Source organism: Tachyglossus aculeatus (assembly GCF_015852505.1).
Source record: "Tachyglossus aculeatus isolate mTacAcu1 chromosome 12 unlocalized genomic scaffold, mTacAcu1.pri SUPER_6_unloc_1, whole genome shotgun sequence".
NCBI classification, from domain to species: Eukaryota; Metazoa; Chordata; class Mammalia; order Monotremata; family Tachyglossidae; genus Tachyglossus; species Tachyglossus aculeatus.
The window spans coordinates 13,111,008-13,131,781 of record NW_024044828.1 but is presented as its reverse complement, the minus strand read 5'-3'; positions in this window follow the sequence as shown (position 1 = coordinate 13,131,781).

Genomic DNA, 20,774 nt, shown 5'->3' with positions numbered 1-20,774 from the left:
TATAGCAATAGCCCTTTCATGAGTTTTTCTTTTCCAGTGAAGTCCAAATTTGATTTATTGAACTGCAGTAGAGCCCTAACTGGGTGCAATTTCAACACTGAACTTCTAATTTTGCCTTTTTCAAATTGTTTCTAAACTTTTTGAGAACTCAGTTTGCTGGCAATCTATCTCTTGAAAGGTCTTTTTAATTATTAACCAAATTATGAAGCCCTTAAAAGGTAGGTTTGGAATTGAAACCCTAACAGCCCCACAGTTGGTAGTGGAACTGCAATTGAACATTCCCCACTAGAAAAATCCATATTATGCATCCTCACTGCTGCTGAGAACAAGCTATTTGTTTAAGACAAAAAGCTAGTGTTCAAAATAATGGCTTTCGGTGTTTAAGATGGGAAATTGACAATATTCTAGAGTTTCAGGCAAGACACAGACTCCTCCTTTTCATACCATTGGAAAGAAACCCAACTTTTCTTTCCTAAGCTCTGCTGCCTCAGCACCAACTTTCTCCTAGAGGAAAAATTTACAAAGATCATTTTAGGAGAATTAATTGCCAAAAGGGGGATTATTTAAATAACCCAGTGATACAAAATTGAAAAGAAAAGCCATTCCCCAGGCTATTTAGGATCAGTTAAAATGAGGTGCTAGGAAAACAGTCTGCCTTTTGTTGTCTTTCTTCCTTCCCTCCTATCTTCCAATTCTATTTCTAAACAACTGTAGGGCTAATGCATTCGTTAACTAATGGGAGTGGTAAAAAGCCCTCACAGACGGCTTTGGTTGAGCCTCTTGGCAGGGTAGATACATTCCACTGGAGCAAGGCTCTCAAAGTTAGAACTCCGACTCCAACTCATCATTGCCTGACCTTTCTCCAACACACCTCACTTGACATGAACGACTAGCATGCTCATCAGAAGACTTATTTTTTGCTATAGCTTCAAGTAAACACATTTTGGGCAGGAAATGTGTCTATTGTTATATTGCACTCTCCCAAGAACGTAGTACAGTACTTTGCACACAGTCGGCCTCAATAAATATGACGGAGAAACAGTGTGGCTTAGTGGAAAGAGCATGGGCTTGGAAGCTGGAGGTCATGGGTTCTAATTCCACTCCACCACTTGTCAGCTGTGTGACTTTGGGCAAGTCACTTCACTTCTCTGGGCCTCATTTACCTCACCTGTAAAATGGGGATTAAGATTGTGAGCTCCACGTGGGACAACCTGATTACCTTGTATCTACCCCAGCGCTTAGAACAGTGCTTGGCACATAGTATGCGCTTAACAAATACCATCATTATTGTTATTATTATTATGACTGACTGACTGACTGAATGAATATTGTCCTCTGAATTATCAGTCACTATTCTGAAGGTTGGGATCATAAGCACTGGGGAGATCCCCCCACAAGGCTGGCACTTGCTTTAGCTTCCAGGGGGGTAGAGAGCTTCACTTTTTATTTTGTCAGTCAATCCTATTTATGGGGTGCTTTACTGTATGCAGAGCACTGCACTAAGTGCCTGGGAGAGTAAAAGAGCACTGTCCTAAGTGCTTTGGAGAGTACAATAAAACAGAGCTGGTAGACATGTTCCCTGCCCAGAACAAGCAGCTGGGTACACTGAGAGGCTCTCAAATAACAACAGTAATAATGATAATAATAATAATAATGTTATTTGTTAAGCACTTACTATGTGTCAGGTACTGTACTAAGCACAGGGGTGGATAGAAGCAAATCAAGCTGGACACAGTCCCTGTCCCACGTGGGGCTCAAAGTCCCAATACCCATTTTACAGATGAGGTAACTGAGGCCCAGAGAAGTGAAGTCACTTGCCCAGGATCATACAGCAGACAAGTCGAGAAGCCAAGATTGAAACTCATGACCTTCTGACTCTTAGGCCCGTGCTCTATCCACTATGCCATGCTACTTCTCAAAGTCAGTCAATCATATTTATTGAAAGCTTATTGAGTGCAGAGTATCATACTAAACACTTGAGTGCAGTATAACAATATAACAGACACATTCCTGCCCACAACGAGCCTACAGTCTAGAGGGGGAGACAGACATTAATCTAAATAAATAAAATTACAGACATGTACATAAATGCTGTGAGGCTCTTCAAAGCATCTTCAAAGATGATGCACTGGTGAAGATATAATTGTATACTGATGTATACAGGACTGGATTAATGCAGGGATAATAATAATAATAATGGCATTTATTAAGCACTTACTGTGTGCAAAACACTGTTCTAAGCACTGATAATTTTGGCATTTGTTAAGTGCTTACTATATGCAAAGCACTGTTCAGGATACAAGGTGATCAGGTTGTCCCATGTGGGGCTCACAATCTTAATCCCCATTTTACAGATGAGGTAACTGAGGCACAGTGAAGTGACTTGCCCAAAGTCACACAGCTGACAAGCAGCAGAGCTGGGACTTGAACCCATGACCTCTGACTCCCAAGCCCGTGCTCTTTCCACTGAGCCATGGGATCTAGCGGGCTGCAGCCACAAGCTAAGTAATGGACCATAGACGTCCCAGAGAGACATGCACTTTCAGCCTCGGTATTTTTGAATGACGGTCATATTCTTCTGACTCTACCAACGTGGTCATCCAAACAGTACTGCTTAGTTACAGTACTTTGCATACAGTAATTGTGTTATTACGAAGATGGCACCCAAACTAGACCTTTTCAGGATCAAACAGAAACTCCTTACCACTGGCTTTAAGCATTCAATCCCCTTGGCCCCTTCCAATTTACAACACTGATTTCCTACTACGGTCCAGCCGGCTCACTTTCCTCCTCAAACACCAATCAATCAATCAATCAATCATATTTATTGAGTGCTTACTGTGTGCAGAGCACTGCACTAAGCACTTGGGAAGTACAAGTTTGCAACACATAGAGACAGTCCCTACCCAACAGTGGGCTCACAGTCTAGAAGGGGGAGACAGAGAACAAAACCAAACATATTGACAAAATAAAATAAATAGAATAGATATGTACAAGTAAAATAAATAAATAGAGTAATACATATGTACAAACATATACATATATGCAGGTGCTGTGGGGAAGGGAAGGAGGTAAGTGGGGGGAATGGAGAGGGGGAGGAGGGGGAGAGGAAGGAGGGGGCTCAGTCTGGGAAGGCCTCCTTAAGTATGCACTTAACAAGTACCATAAAAAATGCATACAAAACTTTAAAAATAATTGGGAAAACTCTAAGAGGCAGAAGCATCTGACTTTCTGGTTTGTCTGCTCAGAGCAGGGGAGGGGACAGTTTTTCTTAGGGGTAGTTTTTTCCCCAACAGCCTTCCCCTTCTTTTTCAACCGAATGTATTTATTGAGTGCTTACCATGTACACAATACTGTATTAAGCACTTAGGAGAGTACAGTGTAACTGTACCCCACCCACAACAAGCTTATGATCTAGAGGGGGATGCAAACATTACTACAAATATATTACAGTTATGTACATAATTACTGTCGGGCTGAGGAAGGGGTGAATAAAAGGTGAAAATCCAAGTTCAAGGGTGACACAGAAGGGAGTGGGAGAAGAGGAAATGAGGACTTTAGGGAAGGCCTCTTAGAGGAAATTTGTTTATAATTAGATGGGCATAGATTACTGAAATATGTAGCTACCTAGGAAAGCTAACTAATGGGAAAAAGAGGAGGATAAGCCATGACCACAGGCCTGAGTAAAAATCCTGACTCCCCCATTCACCTTGGGCAAGTCACTTAACTTCCCGGGGCCTCAGTTTCTTCATCTATAAGGTAAGGAATTCAATACTCATTCTCCCTGTGCTTACGTTATAAGCCCCATGAGGGACCAGGGACTGTGTCAGACCTGATTGTATTTTATCCCCACTAATGCTTAGTACAGCACCTGACACATAGTAAGTAATTAACAAACACCATCACACTTATTATTATTGTCATTATTGTTATCAGTATTATTAATTCTCTGTTGAAAGCAGAAGCTGTGCAGAGGTGGGTGCTTTTTAAGTGAATGGATAAAGTTATCTTTTTTGAACTTCAAAGGGATTTAGTTGGTTTGACTATGGGAAGCCCTAATAGAGCCAGAAACTCTAATTCAGCTTAGGAGTTAAAAAGGAAATATGTAAAATTATAAAGATGTTCCATATTAGTTCACTTAGTGGAACAAAGTATTGCTGAAAGCATCAGGCATACGTTCTTTCCCAACTGTTCTTTGATTGTTTTCTTTCAAGTTCTCTCCAACTGAAATCATCATGATTTCTGTCACTTTCCTGTTGTTTATCATCAAAAGTGTTCCAAGCAGACCTATCTAAATGTATACAGTTTTTAAAAAAATAAAAATTAAAAAAAAAGATTTATCCAGAAAATGTTAAGGGAGCATAAGAAATCCCCAAAGTGATGCTAATTTTGAAATTAAATATACATAAATTAAATGTAATAGTCACATAACTAGAAGAGAAATTATTCTTAGGCAATGCATGGAATTCATTATGAACCATTAAAGAGACGTTAAGCAATTACTAGTCGGGAGAAGAGTTTGAAAAAATAAGCCTCCTTAATTTTTTTGTTTTGTATTTACAAAACGTGGTTTTACAGAGTATGTGCCTTCTCTAGTCCTGAACAGAAAATACAAAACTTGTTGAGGTCATTTTCAATCTGTCCTGAAATGTGAAAGAAAATGAAATGTTAAAAAGAACTACTTCTGAATGATTTTCTTTGCAGCTACAACTATTTTTGAGGGAGTTGTGTAATTTTGACAATTACGTTGAATCAGACACTTCTTTCACCCAAACAACCAAGACAGTGGTTCAGGGTCTATGGTACAGGTCACTTCCTGCCCCTGCCCCATAAGGACCATCATCATCATCATCAATCGTATTTATTGAGCGCTTACTGTGTGCAGAGCACTGTACTAAGCGCTTGGGAAGTACAAGTTGGCAACATATAGAGACAGTCCCTACCCAACAGTGGGCTCACAGTCTAAAAGAGATGGGAAAGGAGGAGGAAAGGAGATGGGGAAGGAGATGGGAAAGGAGGAGGGAAGGAGATGGGAAAGGAGATGGGAAAGGAGGAGGGAAGGAGATGGGGAAGGAGATGGGGAAGGAGATGGGGAAGGAGATGGGGAAGGAGGAGGGAAGGAGATGGGGAAGGAGATGGGAAGGGAAGGAGATGGGAAAGGAAGAAGGAAGGATAAAGTAAAGGGAGCAGGAGTCCGGAGTGGCCCGTGTCCTCACGCAGACCAGCATCAACCTGGGCCAAAAGTTGGCTACGTTACTGCTGCTCTCATCCCTCCTCCCGTTTGTCATCCTCTCAGGGAGTCTGCTACTATTAGAGAAGCACCGTGGCTCAGTGGAAAGAGCCCCGGGCTTTGGAGTCAGAGGTCATGGGTTCGAGTCCCGGCTCCACCACATGTCTGCTGTGTGACCTTGGGCTAGTCACTTAACTTCTCTGAGCCTCAGTTACCTCATCTGTAAAATGGGGATGGACTGTGAGCCCCACGTGGAACAACCTGATCATCTTGTATCCCCTCCAGCGCTTAGAACAGTGCTTTACACATAGTAAGCGCTTAACAAATGCCATCATTATTATTATTATTACTACAACCAATCCCTGTTCCATTGAGCCATAGGCATCCAGGGGGAGAGCACTGATGGCAGCCAAAACTTTCTTCTAGCTAGAATAATTAATAATAATAATAATAATAATAATAATAATAAATGTGGTATTTGTTAAGCACTTACTATGTGTCAGGCACTGTTCTAAGCACAGGGGTAGATACAAGATAATCAGGTTGGACACAGTCTGTGTCCCACATGGTGTTCACAGTCTTAATCCCCATTTTACGGATGAGGGAACTGAGGCCTAAAGAATTTAGGTGACTGGCCCAAGGTCACACAGCAGACAAGTGGTGGAGTCAGAATCAGAACCCAGGTCTTCCTGACTTCCAGGCACGAGCTCTATCCCTTAAGCCATGCTGCTTCTCTAGGTGTGCCATTCCTCCCACCACCCTCATGAGGGTGGCCTGGGACAAATTTTCCCTTCCACCACACCTTTGGAACTGGTCTGTGCTAGGGAATCCCAAACATTGAGGTGGATCCAGCTTCTTTCCCTAGTTAGTTAAACGAAGCAGGGGAGCAGCAGAGGGCTGGGAGCTGACCAAAGCAGATGCCCAGCCTGCTTGGAAACAACTGGGAATCCAGAGACTCTTATGAAGCAGAAGCTCTTAGGAGAGAAGCAGCGGATGTAGCATGAGAAGCAGTGTGGCTCAGTGGAAAGAGCCCGGGCTCTGGAGTCAGAGGTCATGGGTTCAAATCCCAGCTCTGCCACTTAGCTGTGTGACTTTGGGCAAGTCACTTAACTTCTCTGGGCCTCAGTTCCCTCATCTGTAAAATGGGGATTAAGACTGTGAGCTCCCCGTGGGACAACCTGATCACCTTGTAACCTCCCCAGTGCTTAGAACAGTGCTTTGCACATAGTAAGCGCTTAATAAATGCCATCATCATTATTATTATTATAGGCCTGGGAGTCAGAAGCACCTGGGTTCTAATCCTGGCTTTGACACTGGTTTGCTGTGTGACCTTGGACAAATCACTTAACTTCTCTCTGCCTCATTTACCTCACCTGTAAAATGGGGATTCATACATTCATTCACTTATTTAATTGTATTTATTGAGTACTTCCTGTGTGCAGAGCAGTGCACTAAGCTCTTGGGAAAGTACAATGCAGCAATAAAGAGAGGCAACCCCTGCCCATAACGAGCTCACAGTCCAGAGGGGCGGAAACAGACATCAATACAAATAAACAGACATCAATATAATAAATACAATCACAGATTAAGACTCGAAGCCCCATTTGAGACTTGGATGTGGACTGAGTCTAACCTGATTAGCTTGTATCTACCCCAGCGCTTAGTATAGTGCCTGGTACATAGTATGCACTTAACTCCAGACTCTAAGCTAGCTGTGGGTAGAGAACATGTCTTCCAAATCTGCTGTACTCTTCCAAGCACTTAGTACAGTGCTCTGCACACAGTTAATGCTCAGTAAGTACCATTGGCATATTGATTGAATAACAAATATCATTTTTAAAACCCAAAACAAACCTAAAGGGTTTCTGAAGGGTAATTTCTTGTAGGGCAGAAATCTTGCCTTGTTTTTTTCTTTACAACTACCAACGACCTAGCGAGAGTCATTCATTCCATCACGTTCATTGAGTGCTTACTGTGTGCAGAGCATTGTACTAAGCAGCTGGGAGAGTACAATATAACAAACAAACACATTCCCTTCCCACAATGAGCTTACAGTCTAGAGGGAGCTTATAGTCTAACTAAACACTGGGTTTGATCAAGCTTATCAGGTTCCTTTACCACATGGGGCTGATAGACTTAATCCCCCTTTTAGAGATGAGGTAATTGAAGAACAGAGAAGAAAAGTGACTTGTCCAAGGTCACACAGCAGACAAGCGGCAGAGCCAGAATTCAAACTAAGTCCTTCTGACTCCCAGGCTCTTGCTCTATCCATTAGGCAATGCTGCTCCAGTGGACTGAATGACTGGGTCTCTAGTTGGAGCACCCAAAACACTGCTCAAAAATCAACAGGTGGAAGAAATTTGAGCACAATTCTCTTGTTGGAAACTCAGACCTCGACATTTGAGCTCTCTCGCCTCCAGGCTCCCCTGGACTAGCAGGGAGTGAGTGTGGAATGATTTATCAGGCTGAGCATTGCATGAACTTCCCATGACATTAGGAGAAGAGGTTTTCAAATTCCCTAATCCGTCCAAGTAAACTGACTAATGCCGGCAAAATAACAAAGCATATTTACAAAATGAGCGCATCAAGCCCAGCTGTGCCGGCGGGGAAATAGCTATCATCTCAGATGATTAGCTTCTGATTCCTTGAGGACCATATCTCCCTAGGCTCGGTTTCAAACTTCATACTAGAGTCCAAGGCTTGCCTAGGCAAGCTTTAAATTTCCTCCAGGTGTCCCCAGAGATCCACTCTAAACTCTAAGCTCATTGTGGGCAGGAAACGTGTCTACCAACTCTGTAATGCTGTACTCTCCCAAACGTTTAGAACAGTACTCTGCACACAGTCTGTGCTCAATAAAGAGAAGCAGTGTGGCACAGTGAATAGAGAATGGGCCTTGGAGTCAGAAGGTCACGGGTTCTAATTCCAGCTCTGCCACTTGTCTGCCATGTGACCTTGGCCAAGTCACTTCACTTCTCTGTGCCTCAGTTTCCTCATCTTTAAAATGGGGATTGAGAGTGTGAGCCCCACGTGGGACTGTGTCCAACTGGATTTCCTGTATCCTCCCCAGTGCTTAGTACAGCACCTGGCACATAGTAAGTGCTTAGCAAATACCATAATTATTATTTTTATTTTTATTAAATATGACCGATTGACTGTGGAAGCTTAGTCCACTAATGTTGCTGGAGAAGATGGAGGAAAAGTCTGGAGGAAAAGAGGAAGGTGGCTTAGCTGACAGAGGGTGGCAAGGTGGGTGGGGTGTCTGGAGGACCACCTGCACTGAAAAACATCTGCACACCCCCACTCTCCCTCCTGACTCCTTCAAGACCAGGTTGCCAGTTTTAGGTGCTGTTTTGAGCTTCCTTCCGAGGATTCACCTAATTTACACTCCCAGGGGGGTGGGAGTAGTGGTTATACATAAAAATCTCATTAATTTGATGTACACATGTAATTTATTTATTTATATTAATGTCTGCCTCCCCCACTCTAGACTGGAAGCTCACTGTGGACAGGGAATGTGAATGTGTCTGTTTACCATTGTACTGTATACTCAGGTGCCTTTCCAGATGGTGGGGAGAGGGCAGATCAGCTGAAGACCAGATTGATGACTCCCCTAAAACTCAGTCAAGTGGACACGCATAAAGAGAGAGACATACCCAGAGTAGGGGAGTGCAGCAGGATTTTAAATAATCCTTCTACAATTTAAACTTAATTCAGGTGCAACATCTTCCCCCCTTAGTCCAAATTAGTGAGCTTTATATTTCGTACTTGTCTTTTACTTTTGGATTTTTCAAAGGCAGACTCGTTGAGATTACAGTCCACATCTTTTCTGGGTTCTGCACATCAGTGCGTGCTTCAGGCCTTGAATACCGTGTTAAATATCCATAAGTGGAGCCGGCAGGTTAAGATGGCCTTATTTTCACAGAGAAAAAAAAATGTTCCGTTGTTCATTAAAAAATGATCTGCCAGTTGCCTCATGTTCAGTTTATTCTTAGCCCGGCTACACAGACACCTGTCAGACTGTATCCAACAAGGCTCCTAGAACCCGCTGGATATTCAGTTCCTCACAGGTAGTGGAGCTCTGCCATACATCACTCACAGAAATCTGATTCATTAAAGACTTTCTGGCCTCAAACCTGGTGTTTAATAGATGACCTGGATGGCTGGAACATAACAATAAGACCTGACACGAGACTACTCCCCACTTTTAATTCTCCTCAGGTGCCTATCACAGCTCAGAGAAGACAGGCAAGGCATTCCAAGTCTGTCTCCAAAATCCCTCTCACTGGCAGGAAAGAGATATGCATTTGCTCAATTTTATTCGCTGACTAACTTCATCCAGATTTTCTTAGGGAATCAAGTTAAAGCTAATTATTAGTGGAGGTAGACTGAGTAGTTTTTTCAAGGGCCTTGCTCATTTCCTTGACTCAAGAGTGGGAATCATTTTCTCTTGGGTCGGTGGCAAGGAATACTGATTTCATATATTTTCCCTCTCACTGAATCTCCAGAGGCAAAGGAGGGCTTCTTTGAACTTAAAAAAATAATAATAATAAAGATGGACTGGAAAATTGTATGTACTTTGGGGCCTCCTAAACTCTAAGTGTTCCATTATGGATGGAATTGTGTGCTACATTCTTTGCAAAACATATTTTGAATATTTAGTGTCTTACACATTATGTTTTCTTGGCTCTCCACAGGCATTAACTATCTTCCCAAACCCCCTCAGGAACATAAGTATTAGAAAGTGGATGAGAACTGAGAAGTTAAGCAATTACCCAACCTCAGTAGGGCAGCATCAGAGATGGGATTAAAGCTTCCAGTTTCCAGTCCCAGAAACATTCCAGCTAGGTGTTACTGAATGGATTGTCATGACGGGACCATCAGACCATTTTTAAAAGAGTAGGTGTGTTTTATTTTTTTTAGTTGTCATTATTCCTGCATGTAAACAACTCTGTCCAAGGCAAAAAACAAGGAATCAGAAACCCAGAGACTTGGATTCCATTCTAGGCTCTTCCATCATCTGACTGGGGATTTTTTCAATGAGTAAACTGCCTTTCAATTTCTCCCATGGTTTTCCATGATGACAACAATATTTTAAAGTGAGCTCTTACTGTGCCAAAATATTGGGGAACTGGGTTCTTATCCAGCTTCACCACTCACCTGCTGTATGACCTGGGGCAAGTCACTTAAAATTTCATTATGTCTCAGTTTTCTCATCTGTAAAATGGGCATTAAATGCCTGCGCTCCCCCACTCTGACTTAGAGTAGCAGCATGACTTCAGAGCACTGGCCTGAATTCTAATCCTGGCTGTATCACTTGTCTGCCGGGTGACCTTGGGCAAGTCATTTAACTTCTCTGTACCTCAGTTCCCTCATCTGCAAAATGGGAATTCGATACCTCAATACTTGTATCTACCCCCGCACTAAGACCAATGCCTGGCACATAGTAAGCACTTAATACCGCCTCCCCCCCGCAAAAAAAAAAAAAACTGGAAAGCTTTCTCAAGGATGTCATCTAACAGGCAAACTATCTACAGGACCATGACCCAAACCCTGTTCAGTCCTCACATCCTAAGCTGCAACAAAAGGACTAGTAACAAGTCTCCCTATCGTTAGCTGCCTAATGAGGCAGGATTCACTGGGGACATTGGGAAAAATATAGTCTGCAGTTTTTCTTTTTTTTTTTTCTTCAAACGACCATCAAGTTCGCTCTAAGCAGACTCACTGGTGTGTACGGAGCTACTGTAAATTGTTCCAAGGGACAAAAGAGATTCAGTTCCTGTCCTCAAGGAGCATTCAGTTGGAGAAGCTTAATGAATTGCATGAACATAACTAGAGATCTGAAAAACACATCTGAGACCAGACGAATATGTACAAGGATGCAGAGGAGAGAGATGTACATACAAACCGTGGGCTTTGCCAGAGATACGGACAGGTATAAGGAATTACTCTAGTAGAGAGTGTCAGCAGTGCTTAGGGCCAGAGGATGTACTTGGATGAAAAATGTTGTGTACAAGCTACAGCTTCTAAAGTTATCTCCCTCCCCAAAGTCAATGTTGGGCCCATAACCCCCAACTACTCCCCCTATTAAGCTATGAAAACATAAGTGTGCATCTGCCCTGAGTCACTTATCCCTGCATTCAGCTCTGGTGGATTACATGAGGCCAAGGTGTTGTAAACACAAAGAAAACACGGCTAGTATTCAGGTTGCAACTTTTTTAAGGTTTTTTTATCGTATTTATTAAGCACTATGGGCATGTTACTCCCCTCTTCAAAAATCTCCAGTGGCTACCAGTCAACCTACACATCAAGCAAAAACTCCTCACTCTCAGCTTCAAGGCTCTCCATCACCTCACCCCCTCCTACCTCACCTCCCCTCTCTCCTTCTCCAACCCAGCCCGCACCCTCTTCTCCTCTGCCACTGCTAACCTTCTCACTGGGCCTCGTTCTCACCTGTCCTGCAGTCGACCCCTGGCCCACGTCCTCCCCCTACCCTGGAATGCCCTCCCTCTACACATCCACCAAGCTAGCTCTCTTCTTCCCTTCAAAGCCCTACTGAGAGCTCACCTCCTCCAGGAGACCTTCCCAGACTGAACCCCCTTTTTCCTCTCCCCCTCCCCATCCCCCCGCCCTACCTCCTTCCCCTCCCCACAGCACCTGTATATATGTTTGAACAGATTTATTACTCTATTTATTTTACTTGTACATATTTACTATTCTATTTATTTTGTCAATGGTGTGCATCTAGCTTTACTTCTATTTATTCTGATGACTTGACACCTGACCACATGTTTTGTTTTGTTTTCTGTCTCCCCCCTTCTAGACTGTGAGCCCGTTGTTGGGTAGGGAACGTCTCTATATGTTGCCAACTTGTACTTCCCAAGCACTTAGTACAGTGCTCTGCAGACAGTAAGCGCTCAATAAATACGATTGAATGAATGAATGAATGAATGAATGAGTGAGTGAATACACTGTTCTAAGTGCTGGAGTAGGTAAAAGTTAATTAGGTCAGACACAGTCCCTGTTCTGTATGGGGATCTCAGTTTAAATAGGAGGGAGGACAGGTATTTAACCTCCATTTTTCAGTTGAAGAAACTGAGGCACAGAAAAGTGAAGTGACTTGCCCAAGGTCACACAGTAAGCAATTAGCAGAGCCAGAATTAGGACCTAGGTCCTGTAGCTCCCAGGCCTCTTCTCTTTTCACTAGGTCACACTGCTTTCCCCCAATCCACTGGACATGACTGTAAGGGCATCTCCTCCATCAGTCAGTCTATCAACACTATGTCCTGCGTGTCCAATATATGCAGGAGCCATTTATGAAGTGTTGTAGAAGTTATAGAGGAAGAAAAGTCCTTTGCCTCAAGGAATATATGAAGAGAAATAACCAAAACAAATGCATCCATCCCCTGCTCTATTCATTCACACAGCAATTCTCCCTGGAGTTCAAAAGCATCATTCTGTCGCCTTTTTTAAAATTTATATACAGCAATCATGGCTAGAAAACAGACATTATTAACCCTCCTTTAGAGAAGGGCAAACCAAGGCACTGAAAGATCAGATGGTATTCCCACGTAACACGGTGAGAGCAAGGGAGAAAACGGGCTGCTCCTTGCTTAGTGCTCTACCCACAAGGCTTCAGAGCCTAGCAGCCTGGCACATAGCCAGAATCAGATGAGTGAAAATCACCTACCTCTATGTGTGTGTGGGAGTGTGGGTTGGGGATGGGGAGAAATCACAACGCATATATATCTCTGCATACTCAAAGCTGCACACATAATGGGGAGCCAGCAGAAGACTCCATTCATTCTTTATAGTTCCCGGATAACATTTGAGCCCCATATTATTGGCTTATTTCAATATAATCAGTGTAATGTGCCATGTTGCAATAACTATGATTAAGTCCTCTTCAGAATAAAGAGGTATCATAAAATAGTTTTCCTGAAATAAAAGACGCATTTATTAGACGTAGTAAAAAAAAAATATCAAGGCGATGGCTAAGTTGAACCTGATTGGCCATTTTAAAATGTTGCCAAGAATTATTTCATTTCCTGTCTTCTCATTAAATAAGACATCATAAGTTTTTATTGAGGTCCTACTTCATAGAGCTCATTGCTATACTATTCACTATTCCTTTCGAAAGAATTTTTCATTTTCGAGAGCTTTTAAACAAGTGATGTCAAAAGCAATAAAGCAAACTCTACCTCCAATATTTGGCCTAGGTTTCCCATATTAAAAATGTTATAACCCAACAGTTTTATCTCCAATAATATATAGTGATGATTTCTTTTAATGCCTCATACTGCAAAGGTAGAAGAAACCAAAACGTCTCTAAACTGTGTGTGTATAGCTCTAAATATTGCAGCAGAAAAGTATTATTCATATGGGCAATGCAGTTTTATGGCATCATTTTTACTGAAAGGATATATCTACACACACATATATCTAAATATAGGGATATATGTGTATATTTTTTATGGGATTTTCACTTCAGAGAATTAGAAATGGCTTGTTTATGTAATCCTGGCTAGAAGAGGGTGGTTTCTCTGTTGGGGTAACTTGCTATTAAGAATGCTTAATCGTATTGGAAGGATCAGATCGCAATTGCAACAGAGGTCACAGCTCTGAGAAAAAGGCAATATATGGCCTGAAAAGATATGGAAAACTTGAGTGAAATGTGGGACCAATTTCAAAGGCACGTTATAAGAAAAGGGGAAATATAGAAGTCATTTATCAAACAACCAAATGCTCGAGGCTGCGAGCGCGCTGCCTTCATCTACAAAAGAAGCACCACAGGCTTGGTGAAGGTTTGCCAGCTTTGTCCTCCTCTTTACCTTGATTGTTTTGTTCATTGCCATTATTAAAATCTCAGCCCATCCTGTGATTTCAGATATCAAAAGAGTCGGTGAACGCTAATTTGCAGGAGGGATTCAGATGAGGAACACTTTGGCTTTGGAACATTTTGTAGTGGCCAAAGTTGAGTCTGATTAATAATAATAACAATAATAATAATAGTGGTATTTGTTAATCACTTCCTATGTGCCAGCCACTGTTCTAAGCACTAGAGTAGATACAAAATAATCAGGTGCACCTCAGTCCCACATAGGGCTCACAGTCTCAATCCTCATTTTACAGGTGAAATAACTGAGGCACAGAGAAGTTATGTGACTTGCCCAAGGTCACACAGCAGGCAAGTGGTGGAGCCGCAATTAGAGCCGGGATTGATTAGGTACAAAGAGCTTTGCAGTGGCAGGACTGGAGGGAAGAATGGCTCATTTTACTTTTCCAATTGCATTCTTCACTCATTTTAAGGTAAAGAGGACTGTCGGGCCAGGCAGAACCATCCAGAGGTTGAGCCAGTGGAGCCCAGGTTTTCATCCTGACATGCTTGGTAAACAGCCCCCCATTGCTCTCTATGATCTGCCCAGCTTGTTGCTGGCCAATGAGCCTGGTGGACCAGGAGGATCAGCTCTTCATTCCCCAGGACATTAGATGGATAGCTATGGGGAAGCAGAATCATATATGACAGGCCACCACTTTCCCCATCTTCAAAGTCGCCCTAAAATCACATCTCCACCAAGAAGCCTTCCCTGCCTACATCCTTATTTACCCTACTCACTCTCCCTTTTATGTCACCCATACACTTGTATCTGTACCCTTTAAGCACTTGATATTTACCCCACCAGAGTACTTATCTACGTAGCCCTAATTTATTTTAATGTCCGTTTCCCCCTCTAAGCTGTAAGCTCCTTGTGGGCAGGGGAAGTGCCTACCAACTCGGTTGTATTATACTCTCCCAAGTGTTTGGTACAGTGCTCTATGCAGAGTAAGTGCCAATATACACCATGGATTGAGCTACCGGAGGGAGCTAGACTGTGGCCAGACCAGTTTGAGCCTGACTCATTTTCCATTAATCCACTGTAGGTAATACCAACCCAACAGGGACTCTACTTGGCAGAAAATGCTTTTTTTCCAAAGGATTTGTGTGCCTGGAAATCAGCACCTCCAGTTCTGTCTTCTCTGAACAGAAAAGACATTGATATATAAACCCAGCCAGCCTGAGAAACGACGCTGTCTGCCACTTCCTCGAAGAACATCGAAAACCACATGTAAAAATCACCTTCGGAAGTCCAGTGAGGGTGATTACCAAATAAACTGTACTGAACACCACCTTCCGGGGACCAGGGCAGTTCCAAACACCTAGGAGGAACCAGAAGAATAACAGCCTGTCACCCTGAACCGCGGAGTGGCCAGCAAATGGACATGAAAACTCAGGGTCAGAGCCCTTCAGCCTGGTTAGAATTGTTCCATCATCCAGGCCCTGTCACAGAAACATTCACCAGACATTAAAACTGGAACTACAGAGGCTCCCTTGTCAGCAGATGATAGAAAGAATTGTTTTCACGGGGCTTCCAGGGAATAGAAAATAGATTTTTGAAGGCTGTGGCATGACACGGGTGAAAGTTTCCCCCGCTGAAGGAGGCAACGTGAATCGAACCGACCAATGACAGGTACTCCCCTGACCCTATCTCGTCAATTTGGTTGATTCTAAATCAACAGTTTCTGCTGTGGATCTTGGATTTCTGGGAAAGTCACCCTGTGTCTGAAGTTCACATTTAGAGGAAGAAAGAAATGTCAAATGATATGATTGGTTTCTTCTACTTCACTAAAAGCTTTGGTGGCAGCAGCATCATAGTTGTTGAGCCCATAATAATAACAGTAACAATGATATATGTGGTATTTGTTAAGCACTTAGTATGAGCCAAGTAGAGAGTAGGGGGGTAGATATAAGATAATCAGGTTTCACACACTCCATGTCCCACATGGTGCTTATGGTTTAAGGGGAAGGAAAAGTGGATATTGAATCCCAATTTTACAACTGAAGTACAGAGAAGTTAATTGACTTGCAGAAGGTCCTAGGCCTGTGTTCTTTAATAATAATAATAATGGTATTTGTTAAATGCTTACTATGTGCCAAGCACTATTCTAAGCACTGGGGTACATACAAGGTTATCAGATTGTCCCACAAGGGGTTCTCAGTCTTAATCCCCATTTTACAGATGAGGTAACTGAGGCACAGAGAAATTAAATGACTAGCCCAAAGTCGCACAGCCGACAAGTGGCGGAGCAGGGATTGGAGCCCACGACCTCTGACATCCAAGCACGTGCTCTTTCCACTAAGCCACGCTGCTTATCTTTTCTCAAGGCCACCCTGTCTCTTTAAGTAAGAAGTGAGGAGCAGCGTGGCCCGGGAGTCAGAAGGACTTGGGTTCTAATCCTAGCTCCTCCACTTGTTTGCCATGTGACCTTGGGCAAGTCATTTACCTCCTCTGTGCCTCAGTTACCTCATCTATAAAATGGAGGTTAAGGCTTTGAGCCCCACATGGGAGAGGTTCTGCATCCAACCTGATTAACTTGTATCCACCCGAGAGCTTCGTAGAGTGCCTGGCACATGGTAAGTGCTTAACGAATATCATTAAAAAAAACCCTAAAAAGTAAGATGTCTTCGAAACCAGGCATCAAGAAAAATTCCAAATTATCTCACTACTCATCTGGCTCCCTCTGGTAACTATTAATTGAAGTTGGAGTCCACCCCATCCCTTCCGGAGCCAAGGAAAACCCATGCCTCATCACGTGGCTGAGTCAAGATAACTCAGGCTTCTACATCCCTCGAATTGGCTTTTCATCCCAAACTTCAGGCCCCTGGGGAGGGATCCAAAGAGAATGCTCTCTCATCCCTTTTGTACAATGGTCTGCAGATTGTTACTTCCAGCTGGAGCCTGTCACAGCTGCAAGCTCACAAGAGTTTACTCCTTTCTGAGGTCTGGATAGGATTTAGGACATAAAAAAAGAAAAGTTAAGACCCTCTGAGATGCCATGTCCCCTCCCGCCCAGTACTTCTCAGTCTTTCATCTTACAGGGTTTGAACTTCTAGAGCAGTTGCCTGGATTGCACCCAGCACCCCATTCTGGTTCCCCAGGGAAATATCACTGGGTTGATGTGCTTCAACAGTAAGGAGTCCTGGCCACTCAGCGCACAACCCATCCTTTTCACTAAGATGGAAACAGAAACCTAATCCCTTCCCTTGGAAGCCTCTCACCCCCTCAAAGTGTGGAAAAATCTGACTCTGAATAGGAAAGTTCTCAAGGCACCAAGAATTTGGCTGACCAGGGAATCCTTTGAAGAAGACCCTCCCCTCCACCAACACAAACTCCATAACTAGATTGGTAGAGGACTGGGAACTCTTCAGCTGTGACCCTGAGGTGGGGGGGATCGTGTCTACCAACTATATTATTCTGGACTCCCCCAAATGCTTAGTACAGTGCTCACCACACTAAGAGCTCAATAAGTACCTTTGGTTCAATGGGCTGTAAAATTATAACTCCATGCAGGGTCCCTTAACTCTGCCTCATGTTTCATCATTTTTTTTTTTTTACAGAGAGCATTCTTATCTGGTGGCTGTCAGCTAATCTGGACAGTTGCCAAAAAATTGAAATACTACCACATTCTATTTCAGTTACCTATGTTTTTATACTCTGTCTAGTTTTCTATTCGGCATGGTTTTTTTTTTTTTCTAGCAACTGTCATTCCTGTGTTTTATATTTCATTTTGGAGAAGGTATTACAACCCATTTCCACCCCTGCCCAGGATCAGATGAGACCAGACAATCGTTGATTTAGCTTCTCTCAATCACAGTCTGAACTGTCAAGGTTAGAGATTACCGCTTAGTGTTAATTGAAGGTTAGCGATAATTTCCAGAAAGAACATTTCTCCTCTCTGGTGCCCCTGATTCATTTGGCCTGAGCCACGGATCCAACTAACCCATTGGGAGAAAAATACCCTTTTGGGATGGCATTTGCAATTCATTGCAAAAAGTGGCTTAAATTCACATAGTAGAAATCAGCAATTCACTAAATTCACTAGTGATTTATCGAAAGTTCTTTCTTTTTTCCAGGTTATGAGTAGAAGATTGTCTTCTCATGTCCAAAAGAGAGGGAAACAGAAATTTGATGACCACCAGCTCATTACTGTTTAGTGTTCTAATTCTACGAATGTAATGCCTTCGTTCAAGTTTTGCTACTGTAAACACCCAATTGGCCTGCAGTGAGTGTCTTGGTACCCCTTTGAGATTCCTCTTCCTGCCCACCCAGAAACTTTATCTCACAAGGTGCTGATGATAATAGCACCACATTTTTGATCCATCATCGCAGTATTCTCTGTGCTTTACCTGTGAGCAGAGCACTGTACTTAGCTCTTGAGAAACACCCAGTACAAAAAAATCCATGCAGTTCTTATCCTTGAGACGCTTGGCATCTAATGGATAGAAGTATTCACAGCATCACGGGCAGCCATATAGACCTCTGGGAAGATGCAGGAAGCAATAGTCTGCTTATGAGTCCAACACAGGAAAGCATTGTCCTTCTTTGAGAGGGATTGCTGTTCCCACTGTTTTGGAGCATCCTAATGTACCATGACCCGGTGCTTATCTCCTTTGTACTACTCCATGTCTTTCAGGGGAAGGACAAATGAGGTTAACCTGTGGAGCAATATTGCTCTTGCCAACAAAAGAATTCAAGAGGGGAGCTGGAGACATATGAGAATGACACAATCTGGGCTTTGGTTTCTTAAAACACAGACTTCCTCAGTCAGGGAAGTCTTTAGTTTCTAGTGATTGTCCAAAATGAAATAATCTCTTCTGTATACTGGAAATTTTCTCCCATTATTCTGTTGGAGACAAAATATGGATGATCTATGATTTATGTTCAGTTCTAAATTATTGCTTCTAAATTCTCCTGCAGATGTCTCTTATTTTGAGAGCAATACAAAGCCTTTGCCTGTCACTTCATCCACAGAGTCTTCTCACTTGTTCCAGATAATAATATTTTGTAGATGAAGGAAGTCTTTCTATGGGAATTAAGCCAAAAAGGAGGTTCTTTTTTTTTTTTGATATTTCTATCATTTCCTCAAGAGCTTCCTTGGGGAGCACTGAATCTTAAATGTTTTTTGGGAGACAAATGAGGAAGATACCTATGTCGGAATCACGAGGGGCTTTCTAAATAAATGCGGGCTGAAATGCCATTTTGTGCAATGTGAGTGGGTGACATTACGCACATGAATGTGACATTAACAACATGTAACTACCAGAAATAACCCTAGCAACAAACATTGATTATTATAGTGATGAGTAAGGAGCATTAGGATAAATAGTCATTGCCTATCTTTTTTTCTCTTTTTTGTAACATATAACGAAATTGATTCATTCACTGCCATAACTATTGGATTTTGAAGTAAAAATGGTATATTCCTCATGTGAAAGAGACATTAATGATACCCTTTTTTTCCCCATTGTATTTTCTAAATTGACCATTTTACTCAACAATTCAGCTCAAAGTTCTCGTGTTTACTTTAATATCCGTGACATCTTTCGGGGAGCCGGTTAGATACCTTTTAGATAAGTACTGGTTGTTTCCATAATAATGTGCACTTCTGAGAAAAACAAAAGATAAGCGGTGCAGCTCAAATTCCCTTTTTTTTCCGAGAAAACATGAAGAGACTGATTTTAATCAATTAAATTGAATGGAATGTCCTTTTAATTGAGTTCCCCTTTGAGAATTTGTGTTGGTAACGCTTCATCCTAAATACTGCCCAGCTCATATTTTAAATCAAGCATAAACAATTATTGTGAGAATTAATGGCTGCAATAGAGCATTGAGTCTATGTAAGGAGAGACTCGGCTCTCTCTGGCCACATCATGAAAAACACTCTGAGTGGTGGGATCGTAGGAAATTCCTCCCCCACACTCCAGCTCCCAGCAATCAAACAATCAATCAGTAGCATTTATTGGGGCCTTACTGTGGGCAGAGCTCTCTTCTAAGCATTTGGGACAGCTGTAGGGGGGGAGGCCTGTAGTTTCCACCAATGCTACTTATCAGATGCCTGTGTGAAGCACACTGAACTAGGTGCTTAGTAGTGCATAATTACATTAAAAGAAACAGTCCCTGCTCCTGAGGCTTTTACAGCCTCATGTTCCCCTTCATCTCTCTGATGAGGTGGAAAACTGGCCAGTATCCTACTTGGAGAAACTCATCCTGCTCTTGAAGACAGCTTGGTAAGTCTCACCTTAGCTTTTGCTACCTAATTGGAAGCAAACTTTCCTCCTAGATGTGTATCTGCCCTTTGGTTGTTCTCCAAAGCACTCAACAAGTGGCAGCCCTTCCTGCTCACTGAGAGCCACATAGGCACTAAGCGAGATGCCCAAAATAATGTTCTGATGATTTTGACCCCTGTCTACATGTTTTGTTTTGTTGTCTGTCTCCTCCCTCCTAGGCTGTGAGCCCGTTGTTGGGTAGGGACGGTCTCTACATGTTGCCGACTCGTACTTCCCAAGTGCTTAGTACAGTGTTCTGTACACAGTAAGCGTTCAATAAATATGATTGAATGAATAATAATTATAATAATGACGATTGTGGTATTTGTTAAGCACTTACTATGTGCCAGACACTCTACTGGGCACTGGGGTAGATACAAGATAATCAGTTTGGACACAGTC